Raw genomic sequence first — 19,546 nt, forward strand, 5'->3', positions numbered from 1 at the left:
TCAAGTGTTCTATACAGCAGGCACATTTAAGAATCTCTTGAAAGAAAAAGGGAGAATATTCCTAAATTGGAAATATAAGTGAGTGACAGAGGGAATATTTCTAATAATTCGTAAGCCCGGCTGCTTAATATCTTTAAAGCCTTAGTCACACACATCAGTTCTTATATTCTTCTAACTAAAACATAAAAAAATTCACTCTCCCTCTGCTCTCAGTGTCCTCCTTATCTTGGTGGATACTCAGAGAGGGTATCCACCAAGAAACTTTCCTTTTCCCTAGCATTTCAGACTGATTGACCAGGATGCTTCATTCAAATCAGGATCACCCCCTGGAAATGTTTTTTGAGGCAGCCCATTTGGCATGTTCCCTCCAACTGTGAGACAAAAAAAAAAAAGACTTATTTGTCTTCCCATGACCTGGAGGAGCAAGTTGAAGTACCTAATGCCTTCATGCAGCATGTCCCCTAGCCGGTACTCCGCCTCTTCAGGTGGTGAGTCAGCCCGATGATGCACTGATTTTTATAGCACGGCAGGGTGGAGACCTGGAAGTCCATAGGCCAGTCAGGGAGGAGGGAATGGTTCGCATGTCAAACCATTCCAACAATGCAGCTTACAGGAAAAGATTGCAAAATTCCGAAGCCCTGTGCCACCAGATTTTTCCATTAGCACCACACTTTACACGACTTTCAGCTCTGCCACAGAGACAGCTGTTTGGCAGTGTGAGGGGAAACGGTCATATCCCATCATAGCTCTGTGGTCTTGGTTACCTGTCACCCTGTCCTGTAAGGAATCCCAGCAGTTGTGAGTATTGCCTTCTATGTGCTCATATAACGAGCTGCGGATTCTCTGAAGGTGGTGCTTGGACATTATTTGGGCACGAGTAAACAGCCTCTGGAACTTACACCACCCTAGGATACTGATTTTAAATGAAGAAATCCAAGACAGAAAAGCTTCCAGAAAGGTAAAGGGGGCTTAGATCTGGGGGCTTTTCCTCTAGGGTATTAACCTTTGGTTTTCTGTCCTTTATACACTTTGATGATGAAAAGGTAGGCTTTCCAAATCATGGTCAATTGAAATGAGCATGGTATGGTTTGGAAATTACCAGAAAAGAATGATGCAAAGCTCAGTAGAAATAATTCAGTTCAGTTAGTTCATTCATTCAGTAGCTCACTTTTACATGACTATACAGAAATGTACTTGGCAGCGGGCGCCTGTTTCCCTTCTTTGTGTAAGGACCAACACTGAGGTTCTGTGAAAGTTGGTCTGCCTTTTGCCTTATTCTCACTACTTAGTGATTTTGTTTTATTAAGGATAGCTGGCAAGATTAAGGATCTTTGAGCTTTCTAATACTTTTGTTATTTTTTCTGTCTCTCCAAACATTTTAGCTTTCAGTAACTTTAATCTCTGTTTTCTGCTCTGTACTCAGAGCCTTTGTGTTTGGCCTTATTTTGAAAAATCATAGTCTATTTCTGTTTCTTCAGTCATGGTGCGTGAAGAAATCATGGTTGGCCTTCCCAGGCCTCCCTGACTCCAGGTAGTAAGAGAATAGCTCCGTCCAAAGTCATGTGAAAGAAGCAGAGGCTTTTCCACCATCCCAGCTGCTACCTACCCTGTTCCCCTCTTAGTGGCGTTGCCCAAAGCACTATTCTCTTGACCTGGCTGTCTTTCTCATATTTGTTCATATGAACCCTTCTTATGCTTCAAGTCCTGCTTTCTGTCTCACTTCTTCCAACAAGTGTCCTCAGATACTTCCAATGTGAATTCACCCCTTCTTCTTCTTTATTCCTGGAGAGCTTTGTATCCTGTTCAGTAGTCACCATCACTCTCTTTTATGTAAGAGTTGTGGTTGTGTCTCACTAATCTGTACCTTTGAGGTCTTAAGAGGAGGATTCATGTCATCTTCATCCTGGTATGATGGTATGCCCATCACGGCTTGCAATATACCCAAAATAGCCAGTGTTCAACCAACAAAGGTTTACAGCCCACCTCCTTGGTGCTGCCTTAACACTGGGCAGCTAATAGAGTAAGATACAGGCATAGTGCCTGCTTAGGAATCTGTGAGGTGAAGTTGAGCCCTGCCAGGTGCCATTCTTAAATTGTCATATGCTGGGCAATCTTCTCCCAGCCTGTCCACCTGGGTAGTTCCCTGTCATGAACAGGTGGCTTCCACTCTGTCACACATACTCACTTGCTTTCTTCCTCTCCATACCTCACATCTAAGTGGAAGTTAATAGCATCTTCATTTTCTCCATCATGTCCCCTAAGGTAGGTTTAAAATGGTATTGTCTGTTAAATGCCTTGGGTTCAGGTACGCCGTGGTCATCTGAGAGGAATATTGTCAGAGGCTGTTTGGGAAGCTCTTTCTAGCTCCCTTGACCTCTCTGTTTCTTTCTCTGTTAACAATCCAACCAGAGTGAGGAAGGGTTCCAATCAATTCCTTTTGCTTATTAGCGACTCCGGTTGGGTGGATTGGTTGAATTTGGATGAGAACCTGAGCTGGTAACCTCTAAGGTGGGAGTATGGCCATTGGTCTACCTTCTTTCGCACCCACAGTTTTTTGGGAAAGGTCTCTACAGATCTATCACCTCTTTTAGATGGAAGGAAATAAACTGTCCTTGCTGATTCATCATTTTACAGCCTTTATAGTCTCTGTGGTAATTTCATTTAAAGTTTTAAATCTTTTAGTTTCAAGCCCCAGTTCATTTTGTCATTTGGCTTTTTAAAATGTTTATTTCAAACCTTGGAGGAAAGTATATTGTGAGAAAGTCTCTAGTTTAAATTTGATGAAATTAATAATCATGAGGCAACCCAGACCATAAAGAAAGCCTAGTGTGTAGATCAGTCCTGGGTGTTCATTGGAAGGACTGATGCTAAAGCTGAAACTCCAATACTTTGGCCACCTCATGCAAAGAGTTGACTCACTGGAAAAAAGCCTGATGCTGGGAGGGATTGGGGGCAGGAGGAGAAGGGGATGACAGAGGATGAGATGGCTGGATGGTATCACTGACTCGATGGGCATGAATTTGAGTAAACTCCAGGAGTTTGTGATGGACAGGGAGGCCTGGCGTGCTGCCATTCATGGGGTCGCAAAGAGTCGGACATGACTGAGCGACTGAACTGAACTGAACTGAATGTGTGGAAATTCAGTGTGACTCCAGATTTAAGCCTTAAATGTGTTTGGGGAAATGCACTTTGTTAGGTCAAGTTTGAAAAACACAAGATCCTTTTTTGTTCTTTTAGGTTAGGCCCGTCATACATGGCGTCCTCTTCCTAATTTCACTTTCCCAGCTGGAATCACACACCTCTGCTGGGGCACACCTTTTCATGTTGATTGTGGCCTCTGCTTGGAAAATCTCCCTGATAATAAGTTTTAGGTGCAGATCCTTCTAATCCAGGCAGCTAAAGGCGGAGTCCTCTTCCAACACCCAATGCTGTCCACACCTATGATGAGAAAGAGCTGCTAGACCTGTCCTTGCTAGACCTGTCCTAACCTTGTGCTCCCCTTCAGGTCCTGTCAGCCCCCTCAGGCTAGGATGAAGATGGGTGGAGACGGAGCCCTGGTGATGAGGAAAGGAACTGCATACACTTTCTCAGTCATTGCAGTTCTCTTAGACACCCAGGTTTTAGCGTCACATCCCTTCACCAGTCTGGCAGGAAAGGATGATTAACACAGCATAATAAGGCATTTGAATTCTTTAGGGGTTGAGGGGAAGTCTCAAATATAGCAGTAATAATGCAGGCCCTCCATGAGCATGAGAGCAGAGCACCTTGCTATGAACCTGTCTCTTCTTAGGGTGAAGACTTTACAGGTCTTTTCACACGTTAAGCATTTTTGCACATGAAGATTACCTGTGAGAGAAGTGGCAGTAGGGGTCCTAGGCTCTTGTTTTGGTTGTTGTCTTTGTATTCAATTTGTTTCAACGAGGGCCCTAGCCATTTTAAATGAGATGGGGAAAACGGCTGGCCACCTGGAAAATGGGAAAAGGAAAGGGACAGAAACAGGATGAGATTGGATCCCAAATGGATATGGTGAAGTCCTTGCTTGGTATTAAACTGAGGCTTGGGAGTGAGTTCTATTTGACCAATCCAAGGTCTTGTTTTAATTTGAATTAATGGCCAAGATTTTTCCATTAAAAAATTTAATATAAAAATACCAGTTTCTTCAACTCTTGAAACGTCTTTCTGGATCACTGAGTGTATACTTCCACAGGGCCATAGTCACCTGGAGAGGACGTGTGCCGTCTAGTGTCTCCCAGATGCCTCCGAACTCCTTCCTTTGCATTGTTAACCTGGCCGCTGAAGGTGTGTGAACTCGTGATCGACCCTTGAGGCTACCAGAATTCCTAAGGGGCTGCCCCCATCTTGACTGTCAGCTTCCTTTAAGCCAAGATGAAGAACACACCCAAGAGCTGCAGAGTTCACAGCCGAGGTTCTCATCCCCGGCCATGGCATAGACTCCTCTGTGAAGCTTCTAAACTGCTAATGCCCCTGGCCCCACCCTGGGAGATTCTGATTCGTCGGGGTGGAGATGGGGGGACTACTCAGCATTTTTGGAAACAGCCCCAGGTGCTTTGACTGTGCAGCAGGGTAGGGAACTTGAGGCATGGGGGTGTCCGCTCTGACAGCTTCCAGCCTTGGTACCTTCCCCTTGATTGACAGAGCCGATGTTAGCATTGCCACCCCCCTGGCCCAGAGTCCTGCCTCAGCTGTGAAATCAGGGCATGGGCTCAGAGTCCTTGCCATTATCATACAGTTCTTTAAAAGGAAACAATCACTTCAAGTGTGGCTCCTCTGGAAGGAATCACATTGATCGAATGGGCCCTGAGCACCTACAGTACCGGGGACACGGCAGTAGTTGAATGAAGAAGACAGGGGCTCCCATACGTTTGTAGGGATGTCAGATGTGTGCACGAATCATATAGAGGAGAAAACATGCTTCACTGAAAGCCTGGATGGAAGAGGTGACCCCACATTAGGATAAGGGACAGCTTCCAACAGAACTGATACTTTATTTAGCTGGTCTTTGCAAAGTGGGAGAATTTTTGTCTGCAAAGATTGAGAAGGGTGTGGTGACACACCAGAAGAGGAAGGAACAAGCAGAAGTGGAGAAGTAGCATATTCTTTCTCCTCCCCACCCTTCAGAAATGCCAGCTCCCTCCCCCCACACACTGTTCTTTGCCCTCTCAGGGCTCCAGGGAAGAGTGCATCACTGTCCAGTGCTGTGTCATATTAACATGTCAGTGGAGCAGCAGCATGGATGATGTAAGCTGCATCATAGGGTTGTCTTGAAGATGAGATGAGTTCATACATGTACCAAGCCCTCGGACCAGTGCTGTCCAAAATAATTGTGCACAGTGGACAGTGAGGAAGGATGGGTGTAAGGAGGGCTTTATGAAACTGATGATTCACGTGCATTTGTCCTTTGTCTTTGAGACTGGAAGGGTGTTAAGAAGTTGGTAACAAGGATAAAAGGAACACATTAGGGGAGGAAGGTGAATTCAGGCTGTGTCAGGAAATATGCACCTTAAGTTGTCCAAAATGTAATCCACTGTTACTACTCAAAAGTTCATTTAGCTTTGGTTTTATCTCTAGACTAGGGGTCAGGTGCTCTGGGGAGAAGAGTCTTGATGCAGTTAACCTGCTACTTGAGCATTAGAAGTACTGTGGGTACAGATATGCTTGGCTGCCGTCCTGCACCACCATCCAGGGGAGAAGGACTGTTGGGACACTGCCCACCAGCATGGTGTCACAGAAACCTTTGTCTGCAGCCCATTTCTCTTCTCACAGGGAGTCACTTTTGCTGGCTACTGCCTACCTACCAGAGGAAAAGCCTTGAGTACATCTTCCTCCTCCCAGATCACATTCAGTGGCTTCTTTTGCATATAAATTAAGGGAGAGTAGAGACAGGCAGGTGTGTCTTTCTCCCGACAGCGGGAACCTTTGTGACTGACACTTTCAGGCAGAAGGAGCTCCTATTTTTAATTCTTCTCCCATCCCAACCTGTGTCATCCTTGATAAAGTGAAAGTGAAGTCACTCAGTTGTCTCTGACTCTTTTTGACTCCATGGACTATAGCCCACCAGGCTCCTCCATCCATGGAATTTTCTAGGCAAGAGTACTGGAGTAAGACCTTCCTGACCCAGGGACTGAACCCGGGTCTCCCGTGTTGCCGGCAGACACTTTACCGTCTGAGCCACCACCCAAATTGTCCTTGAATAAGGACTAGACATTTATTTGCATACAGTGACTTTTTCTGTTAGACCTCGGCTTCATAGAAGCACACAGACAAAATAATTATATTCAACTGCTTTCTAGAACAAGCTCTATTCTTACCAGAACACAATATTTATAAAATAAAAATTTAGCCAAATTTTTTTTCCTTCCAGGAAAGGAATACTGCATTCAGATGCTTTTGTCTTCCTCAGTTTAATTCTTAAGAACAAGTCTTTTGATATTAATACTTAGTTTGGAATATAATAATGTAACTAAATAATAACAAAATTTTCTCAGAAACACAGAGGAGAAAATTTCTCTTCTAAATGATAAAACAAGCCTAAGGAAATTTTAGGATGATGAATGTTTTCTAAAACTGAATTGTGAGGATGGGTAAATAACTGTATACATTAACTAAAACTCATCCAAAACTGTACACTTAAAATGGGTGAATTTTATGGTATGTAAATACCTCAATAAATTATAAAGTCCAGAAACAAGGGGGAAATTAGTCTAACTAAATGTAGGTGTTGTTGGGTAAAATAATTTGAAATTTTTTTGATCCTATATTTCAAAGTATCTGGCACTTGAAACTTTGTTCTTTATTAGTTTGTTATTTCTCTTTGAATCAATATATTTGGTGTAAAACAAGCCCAGATGAGTCCCACATCATCTTAAAAAGTTTGATCTTTGTAGCTTCACACAGGAAAATGTCTGTTTCAAAAAATATCACTTTTAAAGCATTTAGTACCAGGTGGAATAGAGGGTGAAGTATGGAGTTAAGTGGAGTGAGGTAAGATGTGTGCCAGCACTAAGGTGAACCAGGGAGACACTGTAAGCCCAGGGGATTCTTGTAAAACTTTGCCTCTCTCCTCGTAGCTGTCCTCTTAAAACGGGCCCTTTAGAGTCATCCTTAATCTTTGTTAATCTCCATTTTACTGTTTAGAACGGGCTTTCCTTGTTTGCTCTGTAGATAGAGTTCAGTCAATCTTATTCCACTAGAATCGGTCACATTTACCCAGTGTACTTAGGCACTGCACAGAGGTGAAGAACAGATTTAAAAGGACTTTTTCTCCCTCTTTTTTTAGGTGATGAATTTACACCATTAGAGGGACAGAGGATTCTTACTAGATTTTTAAAACAGAAACAAAACATCACTTAAAAACGTTATCCCCCTAAAACAGAATGCACTTGTTTGGGAACTAATTCTGTGTCTTTGAAAGTCATATGATCCAGTTGAGATAAAATGTTTAAGGAACTATGAAGGAAAAAAAAAAAGGTTTGGGTCTGTGGTTTACAAATGGGAGTGTTTTTAGCCTTCAAATTGCATGTTGCATTAAAGAATGAACCAAGAAAAGGAATCACTCGCCTCCAGCTGATCCTGCGTTCAGCATAGCACTGAATCATTTCCTTCATAGACCAGCCCTGCGCCCTGGCTGAGGTCGTCACTGGGAGCTTTTCTCAGCCCTGGATGGTTTAGAGGAGGAGGGACCAAGTCAGCAGGAAGAATGAGGAAGCATTTGCTGCCTTTCTCTCTGTGTTCTTCCTAGAGTTAGCAGGTTTACAACTCCACTTCTAGGTCAGCATTTCATGTGTCTGAGGAACGTGAGCGTAGTTTGTCTGAAAAACCGGAAGGGGCCTCAGAGAGACCTGTCTTCACCTCTGTGTTGCTGAGATCCTCGTAGCAGTTCTGTTTGTCGGTAGTTTTTGCTGTCTCACTGACTCCGAGAGTCCTGGAATTAAACCCCGTGGCCAGCAGGCTGTTAGTTGGTCAGGAAATTCCAAATGGGTATAAATAAATGCTCTGCAGCAGCTCCTGGGCTCTTTGCCTGCTAACGTGTGCAGGCCCTATAACGCTGAGGGAAGTGGGCCCGAGACTTGGCTTCCTGCTGGCTGAAAATCACAGTTATTTTGTTTCTGGGTGGGTAAGTAAGAAAGCCCCAAAAAAAGAAAAACAGGGGAGAGTGTGACCTGTGGGTGGGGGTTGGTGAAATATAAACTCAAGCTCTGTATGTTATGAAAAATATTTGCTTTTCTTACAGACTGGAAAGAATAACTCAGTCCTGGATTTTTGGTTCAGTGACAGTTTCAGCTTTAGCCATGGCTCTAACATAAAGATGTCATTGTCATGGGAATGAGAGGTTGCATGTATATATATGCTAAGGTTTGAGTTCTTGGCTTGCCTAACTCCCAGAGTTTCCTTTCTTGTTGGTAACTCCATTTTTGGTCATTTGTTTTCAGCTGTTTTTCTAATGAGCTGCTCAGTGTGCCTTGAAGTTGGTTTCTTTTTCTAATGTAAACATGGTAAAACAAAATAAGGGCTGGGATTCATACAATTACTTTAGCCTCTCCCACCCCACCAAAAGGCATAATGTTTTGTTAGAAAAGCCTTTCTGTCCCAAAGTCCTCGCTTAGGCTGGTTCTCTGCTTTTCACAGAATTACCCTCGGAACTGGCACATTTCCTATGTACGCTTAGAGCAGTGTGTTATTTTTGAAGAAAGTTTGGAAAACAGCATTTAGTCCCCAAGCTAGTTCCCTTCTGTGCATGCATGATAAATTTAGGCTCCAGTTCAGCAGTTAAGTCCTTAAATCAGCTGGTGGACATTAGAAGACAGCACTGCTGAGGCTGGTGAGAACAAGCCCTAAAGAGCTCAGGCATCTCAACTATTAGGAGACAGATTTTGGGTAGAGTGGCTGCATCTTCCAGTTGGCACTGAGCCCTGGAGAAGAGGGCTGTTGTGTGACCCGCACGGCCTCTGTAATGTCACATGCCTCCTTGCTATAGTGTGTCCTTTATTAACACATCGCCTATTCCATTCGCAGGAACTGTAACCCTTTCCATTTTCTTTCCTCTCACTGCTCACCTGCAGCCTGGCTTCGAGACTCCTAAGACCTACCCAGGGTGGGATGATGATACAGCAAAAGGAAGCTGCCTTTGGAGATTGTTAGGTTGTGTTAGCTGTTACCATGCAGCTGGAAAGTGCTGCAAATGGAGGGGGCAGAGAGCAAGACCCCTGGCTCCGTCTGCCTGAGTTCATCTGGCCTGACAGCTGCTTCAATTAATTATTCCTTTCTTCATTTGATCACTTAACAGGTGATGTTATGGAATTTTCTGTGAAGTATAGTGAGAGAGTCGTGGTCTGGAAGCAACCTTTGGAAATCATTGAGTTCCACCAACATTCTTATTTTATACATACAGACCTTGTTGCTGAGTGTTGATTCCAGACCCTTGCTGCCCATTGCTGGTCTGTGAACTCAGAAGTATTTATAGCTCCTGTACTTGTTTTGTGAAAAAATTATCCCATCCCCCCATTCTGGACAACTGCATGGAAGTGCATTCAGTGATTCTACAGCACACATCTGTGCATAGTGTGTTAAAAAATATTCTGCTCTCACCATGTAATTAGAGATAGAAAAGGATAGTTCATAAAAATCAGTGCTTACCTTTGTCCTCTTATTGTGTTACTGTTGTTGTTCAGTTGTGTCCAACTCTTTGCCACCCCGTGGACTGCAGCATGCCAGGCTTCACTATCCTTCACCATCTCCCTGAATTAGCTCCATCTCATGTCCATTGAGTCAGTGATGCCATTCAACCATCTTGTCCTCTGCTGTCCCCTTCTCCTGCTTTCCCAGCATCAGGGCCTTTTTCAGTGAGTCGGCTCTTCTCATCAGGTGGCCAAAGTATTGGAGCTTCAGCTTCAGCATCAGTCCTTCCAATAAATATTCAGGATTGATTTTCTTTAGGGTTAACTGTTTGATACTGTAAGAAGAAAATATTTCCTCTTGGTTATAATATATTTTTAAAGGTTGGAGAAGTCTGTCTGCTTTTGCTTTTGTTTTATATTACCTCCTCCCTATGTATAATTGTTACTAGAGTAGGGCTCTCTCTATACCTAACCAGCATCCACACTCCACTCACCCTGAGCCCTAGTGTGCACACACAGACACATGCACCTCCACTGCAGGGCCCAGCCAGCATCTCCTTCAGCCAGCAGAAACCAGGTAGACCTCAAGATTTTAGCAGACTCATTTATTTGACTTCGAAAAATATCACAGACACCTCAAACCCTAGCTCCATGGGCAGGGAGAAAAAAAGCAGGGTGGAAGAGAGGAGTTCCGGACTAATGTGCCAGGAGTGTATGCTTCACCAAACAATGAGGGTGATCCAATAATAGTAAATAATAATAGCAGACCACAGACCTAGCTCTGAGTGCTCCACAGTAACACTGTGAAACAGGTCTGTTACTTTCCCAGTTATACAGTTGGAGTAGAATCTAACTTGCCAGCAGAAAGTGGCAGCGCCAGGATTCAAACCCAGGCACTCTGGTCCCAGAGTATCTGATTTTAATCACTACAGCTCTTCCTCCCAGACTTAAGTAAATGGTACATGCCTAGACATGAAGCTTTTCATTTCAACAAATACTGAGCATGCTATGTGCCAAGCACTGTACTAGGCATTGAGGGATAGAAAAATAAGTATTAATTGGTTTCTGTCCCCCAGCACACCTGCAGTCTGGTGGGGGAAGGCAGGCATGCAGCTGGTACTCATAGCACAGGTCAGTGTGTTTACAAAGTGTTCCAGGAGGATGGAGGGGAGAAGGTGACCATTTCTTCCCAGGACAGAGCAATTAGGGATAAGAGAAGACTCTACAAATGATGGGAAATTTTGGGTTGGGCCCCAGTTGTGATCAGTGGAAGAGGCTGAGGAAGGGCATGCTCGGAAGAGGGGACAGAGTAAATGAAGGCAGAGAGGCTTGAAAGTGCCTTGGTATGTTGAGGTTCTGGGAGGAAGAAGGGTTGTGGACTGGGAAGTGCTGGATTGAGCCAAATTGTTGAAGACTTTTAATGCGACAGAAATGAACTTCAGAACTTTATTTTCTGTAATGGGGCTCCTGGCAACCAATCTGCAAGATTAATATTTGAGAAGGCTCTGCAAGTTTCCAGGGATACCTCAAACAAATGTAAAATTCCTCAAAGAATATGTAATATAGGAGCACAGAGACATTAGTCTTGATAAAAAACAGACTGTTGTATTTGCATATGAGCAGCAGCAGAGTGTTGGCTATGCTCCCCGGTGACTGGCTGACTGCTCTCACGTACCCCAGAGACACTGGAGTCACAAGTAGAGGAAGGTTATCATCATCTACATTTATGTAATTTATTTTGAAATAATTTCAACTTAGAGAAAATTTATAAAAGAACTCTCTTGCCTCCTTCACCTACATTCAGATTCCCAAGTGGTTAATATTTTGCCACATTTGCTTCGTCTCTTTCTGTATGTATACATGTACTTGTATGTGTGGGTGTATATATAAAGACATGCTTTTGTCATATCTCTTTAATCTCCTTCAATCTGAAATAGCTCTTAGCCTTTCCTTTCTTTGATGACCTTGACAGTTTTAAAAGGAGAGACCTGGGAATTCCCTGGCAGTTTAGTGGTTAGGACTCCATGCTTCCACTACCAGAGTCCTGATTTCAATCCCCAGTTGGGAAACTAAGATCCTGCAAGCTGTGTGGCATGGCCTAAAGAAAGATAGAAAGAGACCTGTCCTTCTATGGGATGTCTTTCAGGTAAATCTGTTGACATGTCCAGATTTAGGCCATACCTTCCAAGCAGAAACTCAGGAGGACTGATACTGCGATTTCTCAGAGCAGGGCCTCAGGGACACGTGATTGCAGCCTTTATCACCTGGTCCACGTGGTTCTTGATCAGCTTTCTGCTCCATAGGATGACCATTTTCTCCTCAGTGATTGAAAGCTGTTTTGTGCAAGGCATCCTGAGGCCAAAATTCCTGTTCTTCAGTAGGAAGTCTCTGCACAGTAGATTCAGCATCCGTTGATTCCTGCTTGAGTCACCTACTGTTACAATGGTTGTTAAATGGTGATTTGCTGTTTTCATAACTCTTTATTTATTGAAACATAAGTTGGAACTCTGTTATATATTTCTTATAGCATTATGGACTCATAAATACCTGATTTATTCAGTGGACTGTCATCTGCTGCTATCATTAATCCTATTATTTTGATGCCCAAATTATCCCAGGTTTGGACAGTGGAACCCAAAAGTGAGTTTGGGAGCTAACTAGACCCTTGACACTCTTTTTAAATAGCTAATCTGATGTGTGCTGACAACTGAGATAAATAAGGAGTAGGTAGAACCTGCTGTCTGAGTTCAAACAATAGGGGTCCCCTGCAGCAAGATTCTTGTCAGGCAGGCAGAGAGCACTCAGGTGGTTAGAGGCCAGCTGATCTGAAATTAATTCAGCTTGTCAGAGACCTAGTGGTGGGTAGAAGTCTTGAATTTTCAGGATGTATTGCTTACATTCTCCCAGACCGTATTCTCTGTCTTTAGCCTTCCCCTGGGTAGCTCAGCCCCTGATTATCGTGGGCAGAGAATCAGGGGCTGAAGCTGGGAGCACTGCAGGTCGGCACTAGCATGCTGCCCATCTGTCCCTCTCTCCTTCGCCAGGACACTTGCTGGCTGCCACGGTCAGCCAGCTTTGCTTCACAGACATCTTTGACCCCTGCTGTGCCCGTTCTAGTTTCAAATATGGAGCAAGTTTGTGCTCTGCATCTCAACAAGCTCAATCAGGGCCTGTATTCCCTAAAATGTCCTCTCTTCTTTCTTCCTGCCCTCACTCATGCCACCCTTGTCCCTCCCAGATTAGATTTATTGTACTTAAATCACCTTCTGAAAAGGAAATCCCATCATCTTTCTCTACAGTGAGTCATCCATTGGTTTAAATAAAATATTTTCTTATTAGCAGAATGAGGTCAAGGATAGAGCCCCAGAGGATGAATACAAAGACCTTATTCCTGTCTGCAGCTCTGCCCAGAGGAGTTGAGATATGTCAGGCCTTCTCAGTTTCCTCTTGAATACCTTAGGGGGACGATGTGGATGTGGGCCACAGACTGCCCCCAAATGCAGGCAAGCTCTTAAGTTCTCATTGTTTTAACTCTAAAGTAGCACTTATTACCTAGTTCAGTAACTAAAACTCACACAGTGCAAAGGAATTTGTGATACCACAAGAAAAATTCATAGGGACTTGAACAGTCTGTGGAAACTTAATGAAGGTTGCTGAAGAGAATTTTAATACATGCTCCAGCATCTAGCCAGAGCAATCTTGCTAAGATACAAATCTCATCTTTTCACTCCTGTGTTCAGTAGCTACCTGATACACTTGAGAACTACAAACGTGACTCACGGGGACCTGTGTGACAGGGGCTTAGTCGTCCTCTCTGCCTCAGTTTGTGTTTTCCTTATCATGCAAAGCTCTTCTCAGTTCCTAAAAGTTGCAGGTTTCACATACGCTGTTTTCTCTGCCTAGAATTTCTCCCATCTTGGTCTCCCTGCCAAATATACCCCAACCCCCACAAACACACACACACTTAGCCCAGTGGACCCCTCAAATACAGCACCCTGGCAGAATACTCTCTATGCCCAGCCCAGGTAGGGGTTCCTGCCCTGTCCTCACATACCTCCTGAATTTTAGTCTCACAGCACTTATCTTAGTTGTTAGTTTTTTATACATCCTTTGTTTCCTAGAGTTCACAAGTTCTATCCAGGTAGGCTCTCTGTCCCTTTTGATTTACTCCTAGCAATGTTTGCTGCATGGTAGGTTCTTAATAAATACTTACTGATTGAAAGAATAAATCCATCTTTCAGCCTGACAACTGCAGCTTCCCTAGGTCAGCATTCCGTCTCTGGGGTGTGGGGACAGGTAGACCTGGAATGTGGGACCAGGATGAAAAGAAGCAGTGATGGAAGACAGTGGAATGTGTGTGGGGACAGGTTACAAATGCAGAGATAAGAACAGCTATGAGAGGAGATCTGAAGATTGAGGGGAAGAAGCCAGAAGCAGTAATGAAGAGTTCCAGATATAAGAAACAACAGCACATTATAACTTCGTCATATAAACAAACCAAGCCTGTAAAACTGAGTTATATTGAGCTGGTATTTCCCGTGAACTTCTGGCAGCCACTTTTGCTTTCCTTCATGTTGTCATTTTATTTGAACAAAGCATATTTGGGTAGCCGTTTAAAACAGCTACAACCCAAAAAGAAGTCTAGGTGAAATCAAGTAGGTAATATAAACTTCACAGAACGGGGATTTAGGCTTTATAGAACCAGCCCTGACTTCTAATAGGTGATTATCATTTGAATGAATGATTGGATGGATAAGGGAAAAGAGCAGATAGAAAAACAATTCTTTGGTAATTGGAAGAGCAAGAGAAAAATCTCATTTGCCATACATTCTTGGAAAAAACAGGAGGAACACTTATATTGTTACATTGTGTATTCTCTAAAAAATAAGGTTTCCCATAGATTTTGGTGTGAGAAGCTCCTTGGGTCTCAGTCTTAATTTGAACAAGTGTCATCAGAAGTTTCCTGTTAAACCTGTCTAGAAGGACCTGTTCCACATCATTGTCTTCTTCATCCCCTGCTCTATGCCGGGGAGAGTTGATTTGCTAACTCAATTACTTTCATACTCTGAGTAATTAACTCCATGAGAACTTCTCTCTCATCAAGTTCATCTCAGAGTTGATCCTACTGCTTTTCTTTCCTGCCTCTCAGCCTCAGCTGATGTTGAATCTTTTTGACTGCTTTAAACAGCAGGATGCTTGCACTCTGCTGATTTTAAGTATGGGAATCTGTGTTTAATTATGTGCTTCTTGGGGACTGACTCAGCTCTTTAGGCAAAAATCTTCATGCTTCATGTGAGAGGGGACAATACAGTAATAGGAATTAGCAGAGTTCTTCAGTTTCAATAGTCAGAATATCTGCTGAAGAAAAACACATAAAAGAGTGTTGGCACATGGGTGCAATTATTTTTCATGGCACCACTAGTCAATAATTGGGCCTAGAGTATGCAGTGGTGAAACCAGGACAAAGAAGTCTTTGTATCCTAATTAATAGATAGAGTAATAATATCAAAGTTTTGCCCATTTAAAAGTCCACCAGGACATATTATTTCATAAACCTCCAGTGCTTTTTACTCAGAGAAAAGAATGGCTCACTGTGGTAGGGTATATAGAAAAGTATTTTAAAAATTAAATAAAAAGAAGAAAAGTATTTACTGGTTTCTGGCTCAAAATTGGCATTTTTATTACCCTGTCACTTAAGCATGATGCTGTGGTCCTGCTGAAAAATGGAAGGCTTGAAGAACACAGCTTACATGGCCAAATTTTCAGTTGCTATATGTGAATTTTTTACTCTTGCTCACTGTCTTTAGTACCGGCACTCTCAGCCTCAACACCACAGTCTGCCCTCAGTGTTCTCAGGGGATTGATTCCAGGACCCTCAGGGACAGCAAAACCATTTTTGCTCCAGTCTCTTATATAAAATGACATAGCACAGTTGACAGTCTCTATCTATAGGTTTCACATCCACAAATTCAGAGGGCTGACTGTACTGACATTTTAGACCGGGTAATTCTTTGTAGAGAAGGTAGGACTGTCCTGAGCATTGTAGGACGTTAGCAGCATCCTGACCTCTACCTCCTAGATGCCAAAAGCACCCCTTCTCCTAGTTGTGACAAGCAAAATTGTCTCTAGAGTTTGCCAAATATCTCCCGGGGGCAAAATCACCTCCGTTTGAGAAACACCACTAGCAGGTTAGTACTCCCAGGCTAGTTTCTTACCTTCTAGTCTTCTACCTCCTGGCCACTACATTACTTTTTATGTCTTCCCAAACCAAATATTATTTGGATATTAAGTTTAGCTTCTTTGAAATGTTAAAACCATATGATACTTTATGAATCTATTACAAAATGACTTTTGAAATAGCCATATTTCCATTTCACTTTGTTAATGCAGAAAAATTGCAAGGAACATTTCAAATTGTTCTTGAGTCTGTGCACTAGCTCTGTCACAGAGCAGTAGTTTTATAGCTGGTGAATATATAAAGAGTAGAATTACCATCAGTTTGTTGTTTTCAGCTTTTCTCTGAATACCTGGGGATCTGGTCTGGACTTAGGAAGCTGTCTGCAGTTGGTGCTGTCACATTTGGTGTTTGGTTTCCCCAGTTTGCAAACTGTGCAATCTGGGTTAGGGGATAGAAGATGATAGAGGGACTCTGACCTTGGGTATCTAGGAAGCAGGTCAACCCTGAAAAGTGACATAGAGCACTATTATAAGCCCATCCACTGAGGCTGACACACAGATGTAAATTTTGGTGGTTCTGCCTCTTCACTTTGCTTCTGCCTTGCCTTTTCTTTCTTTTCCATGCACTCCCCTGAGCCCCCCCCCCCTGCCCCCCGCACTGGACTGACAGGGCCTTGTCTCCTTGTCTCCTGCAGCAGTACTTGGAAAATAGTAATAAGAGGAAAGGGAAGCAAAGGGGGAAGGAGAGAGAAAGGTGTCACTAAAATTGTCTTTTGAGAATCAGTATTGACTGTACATATAAGGTAAATATATGAGTCATTTTTTTATTTGTCCTCACATCACATTTGGGTACTATGTAACATTTTAACTGGTCCCCTGGAATTTAATCTCTTTCCCTACCTGGGTCTAATGCACACACAGCTGTGAAGACACTCCTTGTTGATGGTTTCAGTCCCTGGCATATGGCCTGGTGTGCAATCTCTCAGTGATGAGATTCCCCTGCTCCAGGACCCAGTGCAGTATCCCCTTCTGTACTAGGTCACCCCCTCTCTTCTAGCCTCTTTCCTTGCACTACTAGGCTCTTACCTGGCTCATCAACCCCTCTTTCCACTTTACTCTGTCATCACTTACCTTGTCTTCAGAACTCATCTCCTGGCTAACTCTAGTATTGATCATTTTTTCATATATCATCAGATTGTTCTTGTTGATAATATACTTTTGTAATTGACCTAACTTAGTGTTATGTTTCAGATGTTTGGCATTTATCTCACATCTATGACTGTACCTCCTTTTATTTCTTATAAATCCTTCCTCCTACTCTTTCCACTGAATAGGACCATTTTCTGCACCCAATTGAGCTTTCAATAAATGCTATATAATGAAGGTAGAGGTGGTGCCAGGAGCAGTCTCTACCTCTGGATTTCCAGACATTCAGAAAATTCTTGTAAACACCAGGGACACCCCTCTGATTCCAGACTGTTTAACTGGAAGCTGTTACTTTCCGGATTCCAGTTGCAGATAACAGCCAGTGGTTTCTGGCTTCATATAAGCTCTGTTAGTCCAAAAGGGCTTTTTAGGCAGTTAACAAATCTCCTTAATAACCCATTTAGAGACTTTTTTTCACTGTTGTTTTTACACTTCCTTAATTATTCTTGAATTTATCAATTTTTTTGTGATGAAAATGTTTTAATGTAGTATCTCCCCAGTTTATTATTAAATATTTTTCAAGATCTGGTCCTAATTTTCTTTTTTCTTTTTTTTGTGAGGGGGAGAAGACAACACTGGGCAAAGAGTACTGTATCCATTAGAGTTCAGTTTAGCTCTCAGTAACAAGAACTCCAAGCAAACAATAACTAAACAAAATTAAATATAAATTCACATAAATGTGTAGAAAGAGGTAAGTTTTCCAGGAGTAGTATAGTGCTTTGATCCACAAAGCTCTTATAGACCCAGGTTCCATCAAGCACCTTGTTCCTCCATCCCTCAGTGATCTCAAGTCCAAAATAGCAGCTACTGTTCCAGTCATTACATCTGCATTCCAGACAGCAGGACAGAAGAAGAAACAAAGAGAAAGGATGTCAAAGAACTAGTCCTGTGTCTTATAAGGGAGGCTTCTGGGGATTGTTGCATGACATATCTGCTTATGGACATACTAACAGCGAAAGAAGCTGGGGAAATACTGTGTTTATATTTGCCCAATTAAAAGGGAGTCCAATTCATGTGAAAGGGTGAGGTAGCACATACTGAGGAACATTTAGTTATCTTTGCTATGACTGCCCCATACATTCCTCTGTCATATGAGGGATCTTGGAGTTTATTTCAATACATTCCAATACATTTCAATGTATTATTTCAATATTCAAAACAGTGACTTGTAATCATATTTTTAAAAGATGAATACCTATATGCTGTACAAATTTTTTTAAACCATTAAAAAAACATTAAAATCACCCATGATTCCAGAACCTAAAGATAAATACTGAAACAGCATCATATAAGAAATGTCCTTAACAGTAATATAGAACAAGCAACTTCAGACTACAGAGTATTTACATGTTTTTCAGAGATCTTTGTTATACTGTATACTCAGTTATTACTTCAGTAAACATTATAAAACATCTTTATTCATAGCATCTTGTTAATTCATGTGTGTGGTTGGAAGGGAGAGCAAGGGAGGAGCTTTTAAAAGTTAAATTTGTTGCTCTCACTCTAGTACAGAGAGAAAAGACAAACACAAAAAAAGGCGGAGGACAGGGCACTGTAAGTGTTCTGTTTGTGTTAATGTATGTAAAGGCACATTAGAAAGCAGGAAATAAGATAATCACGACATTAGGTATCTTTACTTAACAGTAGAATAATCTGTACTATGAAGAATTGTTTGGAAAAATGACACCTTGAGAAATACACGTTCCTTTTTAGTTGTTAGAGAATGAAACTTGGATTATAAGTCCTCAGGAGAATCTGAATCGAACACTATTAGGAAATAATCAAGCTCAACACGGTTAAATTCTAACCTCCCTTGGTTCCCAGATTTAGAAGTCCAAAGTTCATCTGGGGATAATTCAGCATGACCTGTACCTTTCCTGAACTTCAGAAATAACTAAAGATAAGTCGGTTGAATTTCTCTGGAAAGTGTGACATGCTTTGTTTTCTAAACCTTGACGTTAATGCATTTTAAAAGTTTTGAAGAGTAATAAAAAAAAATTAAGCTTTCTAAGGAAAACGCTTAAGTGGGAAAATTAGCTATGTTAAGACATACACAGAAAAACAAGAGCTATACCAAAATACTAACAATTGCCACTAGGTGGTGAGATATGAGTGACTTTTTCTTTAAATGGTTTGTGCATAATAAGATTTTTAAAAATTCCTTTTCGTGTTCTTATTAAAATTGAAGTATAGTTGCTTTACAATATTTTACTAGTGTACTGTATTTATATATGTGTGTACAGCATAGGTTTTGGTGGGTTTTTTTTTAAGCAAGGTAGTTTTCAAAAAGTTTTTTTTTAAGAAACGTTCAGTCGTGGCAAAGGCCCAGCGGAGATCACTGTTCAGGGATAACTCTGGTGTGCAGAGCCGGGCTGGGGACCCGTGCGCGCGGGGGGCGGCGCTGAGACCCCGCCGTGAACAGTGGGGCCCTTTGTGCCCCGACTTGCTCAGGTGGCCCAGAGCCGAGGCCGCTAGTTGCCACAGCAGAACACACACTCTTTCACGAGGAAGGGACCGGTGCGACTGAG

The 19,546-nt window shown here is 42.4% G+C and overlaps 1 protein-coding gene across 7 annotated transcripts in view; it reads left to right on the forward strand.

The window, feature by feature from the left end:
- Positions 1-19,546, forward strand: part of KANK1 (KN motif and ankyrin repeat domains 1) — a 213,963-nt gene that overhangs the window by 158,882 nt on the left and 35,535 nt on the right. The gene's annotated exons all lie outside the window — the stretch shown is intronic.

The sequence above is a fragment of the Odocoileus virginianus genome, chromosome 18, assembly GCF_023699985.2.
Source record: "Odocoileus virginianus isolate 20LAN1187 ecotype Illinois chromosome 18, Ovbor_1.2, whole genome shotgun sequence".
In the NCBI taxonomy this organism is placed as follows: Eukaryota; Metazoa; Chordata; class Mammalia; order Artiodactyla; family Cervidae; genus Odocoileus; species Odocoileus virginianus.